This window comes from Ranitomeya imitator, chromosome 2, assembly GCF_032444005.1.
Source record: "Ranitomeya imitator isolate aRanImi1 chromosome 2, aRanImi1.pri, whole genome shotgun sequence".
Taxonomy (NCBI): Eukaryota; Metazoa; Chordata; class Amphibia; order Anura; family Dendrobatidae; genus Ranitomeya; species Ranitomeya imitator.
In genome coordinates, this window is record NC_091283.1 from 760,579,917 (window position 1) to 760,584,902 (window position 4,986).

A 4,986-nucleotide genomic window follows, 5' to 3' on the forward strand; every position below is an offset into this window, starting at 1 on the left:
TTTTCCTCTCTGCAACTGATGACATTTGGCCTGCATCAGGGACTACTGATTGGTGGGGGGTGCTGAGCGCGCCGCATCCCTACCGATCTGATATTGATTACCTATCCTCCGTGCAGGATTATCCAGGAATAATTTTATTTATACATAGGCTTGGATATTTGTCTAAAAGAAGTACAGCAATACTCATTATCCTTAGGTTCAAGATTGCCTTTCCAACTACTGCTTGGGTTTTTATTGACCGGCTGCAGCCCACGTAACAGTTGCAGCCAATCACTGGGCTCATTGGCTCTGTAGATGTAAAGTGGAACATGCGGCATTTACATCATGTTGAATGGTGTCGGTCTACCAGATTTCTCCCAGTAGGTGAAAGTTCCACAACTCGAAGTCTCACTTTTAAGTCATTTCTGTTATATTCTGTTGATATATCTAAAATAGAAGATGAGAATACCTCTAAGAACGATACAGGTCCAGTATTTATAATTGTAGGAATATTGGCCGACCATCGGAGGCTACGTCACAAGCTCTCAGTGCAAGTCAGAGCCAGAACGAAACTTTCAGACTTGTATGGAGGTGTAACCTCCGGCTTGCTCTGGAGCAATCCGTCAAGTCAAACTGCTGAAGACCACCAGGAGTGGCGATGATAAAGGTAAAGATGGTGGTAGGTAAGCATCAGACAAGGTGCAGGTACCTTATATTAGTAGCAGCTATCCAGTTCTGCAATAAAAAATTTAAAAAAAACCGCTAGAGTGGTGCGTTAAACATCCACTCCCCTCATTGATAGGTGTGTGAGCGGATGGACACAAGTGCTTTTTTCCTCTAGGCTGCTATACATCATTGGGTTATGGTTGCATCCGCCGTGAACTGCAATGAAGTGATCCCTTTGCAGTTGTTGTGTGCCGTACAATACTATGTCCCAGCTGTTATAGAACATAATACACATCAGATTCTACAAACTTTGGCCTCGATTCATTCAGGGGGGTTTTTTGTCGTTTTCTTTTCTAAGTCAACTTTCTTTTTCGTCTTGTGGTATTCGTTGCTGTTATTTTTTTTCTAACAAATTCTTCAAAATGGAGTGTTTATAAAATTGTGCGCAGATGTCAAAATTGTTTGACTTTAACTTTTTTTTGCAACCTATTAGTGCAAAAAAAGTCTATTTTTTTCCAAAAATTGTGCCTAAGTATCTAAAGTACATAAAATCACACCAGGAAAAGCAGGAGTACATTTACAACAAACTTTGTGACTTTTCAAACCGGTGAAAATGATGAATGAGGTGAAAATATGAACTCTGCGCACAGTCGAGAGCTTAAAAAAAAATAAAACCGAAAACTACTATAGACCTCAAAAACAGTGAAATTGAAAGAATAAAGCACAAATAAAAAAATGGCACAAAGTACGAAAATCTCGGCAAAAACAGGAGCAAATGCAATAATTATTCTGGCACTTTGATTTTGGAAAGAGAGGGACATGTTTATGAGTAACAATCAACGTTAGGGCATGACATCTTCCTCTTCAAAAAGCAGTTCTGCAATACCTGAAGTGTGTATTGTTCATGTAGAAAACAACTGATATGCTTTCGTTAAAATGCATCTGTTTCCATACTTTACACAACGCATTAATTTTTTAAATTTTTTTTACATAATGTTTAAATGTAACTGATTACAAAATTAGCCTCCGAAGAGTTTCATAATTTAAATAATTTTATTTATATAGTTCCAACTTATTCCGTAGGACTTTACAATTGAGCAGAAACATGTACAGACATTAACCCCTTCACAACATATGACGTATATTTACGTAATATGTCATGTCCCTGACTTTGATGCGGGTCTGCATGCCTTGCCTGTATCTTTCATGGATGATTATGGCTGATTTAATTAGCCATCACCTGCCTCTAACTGCGTGGACGTCCACCCGTGGCTGTTAACCTGTAAAATCCTGCTGTCAATCTCTGACTGTGGCATTTAACACGCTCTGGCAGGGGAGGTGTGGAGGCGCATTATTCCATGCGCCCATCATCACGCCTATGATATAGCAAAGCGCTGATGTCTTGCCATGACGGCTGAGGGTCTGCTGAAGACCTTTATGCTTGTCATGACAATTCTCCTGTGAAAGTCAGCATTCATAGGAGACCGTGATTTTAGCTATACATAGCAGTCCTGATGTACTGCTGTGTATTCTACTAGCTATCAGAGGATTGCAGCTTCAAGTCCACTAAGGGGATTAACAAATACAGTTAAGTAAAAAAAAAAAAAAGTTTTAAAATATGAAATAAAAATAACAGAAAAATACAAAATATCAATTCACCCCCTTTTGCCCCATTAATATATATATATATATATATATATATATATATATATATATATATATATATATATATATATTTTATATTTTTGGTATCGTTGCATTCATAAAAGTCCGATCTATCAGCATATAAAATAAATTTATCTGATCGGTAAACTGTAACAAGAAAAATAATCGAAACACCAGAATTATGTTGTGTTTTTTTTTTTTACAATAAGAGGTGATCAAAACATTGTATCTACCCCAAAATGGTAAACACACCAGTGCAGGGCACAAAAACTAAGCAGCTGTTTGGACAGAAATAAAATGGTCGCTGTCTTGTTAAACTGACAAATACCTGTCTTGCAATATTAGTAGAACAGGTATAGTACAAAGTTACTCTGCTGTGACCCAGAAACATAACCTATACTGTCATGCAATCTCCAAATCACAGCTGCCATTTAACATTATTTATTATTATAGCCCCATTTATTCCATTTATTTACATGTGAGGAGGGGTATACATAATAAAAACAAGTACATTCAGAAAGATATAGTGGACAGGAGTCTGAGCAGCCTCATCTCACCTCAGCACCTCCGGTATATCTAGTATTAGATCAGACAGTAGTGTGAATGGCCTCTTCTTTCTCCAGTATTAGATGAGGTAGACATAGTGGTCCACTCCATCAGGCTCTTTCGTCCCCTCTCCCTCATAGTAGCGGTCATATACTGGCCCTCAAGCTCACCCACCCACTTCCTGGACCATTTCTCTGCCAGGCTACCGCACTTCAAGTCCTCAGAACTCCCAACCCTTAACCTGGGAGACTTCAACATCCCCATTAACAGCTCTCAACCTCTGAAGCACACAAAGACCTTAACACCCTGGACCTGGTCTTTGTCCGGCTCTGTTCAATCTCCTACCTAGATCAGAGGTGTCAAACTGCATTCCTCAAGGGCTGCAAACAGGTCATGTTTTCAGGATTTCCTTGTACTGCACAGGTGATAATTTAATCACCTACACACATAATGATTACAGCACCTTGTGCAATGCTAAGGAAATCTTGAAACCACGCATGGTTTGCGGCCCTCGAGGAATGCAGTTTGACACCCCTGACCTAGATAACTCACTGATTCCCCTCTCTGGCCATAACATTCTCTCCTTCATGCTCACAATTCCTCGCTCACCCCAGCACACTGCTACCTACTGTACCACACATTCAGAAATCTACATGCTATTAATCCTCACGCAATTTCAGACTCCCTACACTCATCATTGTCCCCAATCTCTTCTTTTTCCTGTCCTGATCTGGCTGTACATCGCTTCAATGACACTCTTAGAAGCACCCTTGACCAAGTAGCTCCCCTCACCCTCAGAACCTCCAAACAGAGAGTGAAACAGCCCTGGCTCATATCGCAAACCCGATTTCTCCAGCGATGCTCTAGGTGTGCTGAACTCTTATGGAGGAAAACATGCACACCAGAAGACTTCATACACTTTAAATTTATGTTAAGGACCTATAACTCTGCCCTTCAACTGGCCAAACAGACCTACTTCACCACTCTGATCTCCTCGCTATCCAACAACCCCAAGAAACTTTTTGACAGCTTTCACTCCTCAGGCCAAAAGCACAGGCCCCTATCACAGACATTAGTGCTGATGACCTGGCCTCCCACTTTATAGAGAAAATAGACAATATCCTTCAGGAAATCCGCTCCCACACACCAAATGCAGTGACTCCCATCCCTCCCTGCATCTCCTCTGGCTCACATTCGATCCCATCACGGAAGAAGTCTCCAAGCTCCTCTTCTCGTCCGACTACATGCACCACCAACCCCATTCCCTTACACCACCTCCAGTCTCTCCAGTCGTCACAACTCGCCTAACTACAATCTTTAATCTCTCCCTCTCCTTTGGCATTTTCCCCTCCTCCTTCAAACACACTATTATGATTCCATTACTAAAGAAACCCACCCTCGACCCATCCTGCACAAACAACTACAGACCGGTCTCCAATCTCCCCTTCATCTCTAAACTCTTGGAGCACCTGATCTACTCCTGCCTTACCCGTTACCTCTCCATTCACTCCCTCCTAGACCCTTCGCAGTCCGGTTTCCGCCCCCTACATTCGACAGAAACTGCACTCATCAAAGTGACCAATAACCTTCTGATGGCAAAATGTAACGGTGACCACTCTGCTCATTCTTCTCGACCTTTCTGCAGTTTTCGACACTGTTGACCACCCTCTCCTACTCTCTAGGCTCCAGTCACTAGGCATTAAGGACACTGCTCTCTCCTGGTTCTGCTCCTATGTTTCTGACCGCTCCTTCAGTGTCCTGTTCTCTGGCTCCACTTCATCTCCTCTTCCTCTCACTGTCGGGGTACCTCAGGGCTCAGTCCTTGGCCTCCTTCTCTTCTCCCTCTACACAGCCCCAATTGAACAGACCATCAGCAGATTTGGCTTTCAGTACCATCTTTATGCTGATGACACACAACTATACACGTCAGCCCCTGACCTTATCCCCGCTGTACTACAGAACGCCACTGACTGTCTGCAGTCTCCAACATCATGTCCGCTCTCTATCTGAAACTCAACCTCTCCAAAACTGAACAACTTCTGCTCCAGCCGTCTACTAATCTCCTTAAATCTGACATTTCCCTCTGGCAACATAACACCCCGGTGGCAGGCGTGCTGTCTGGGTGTTATG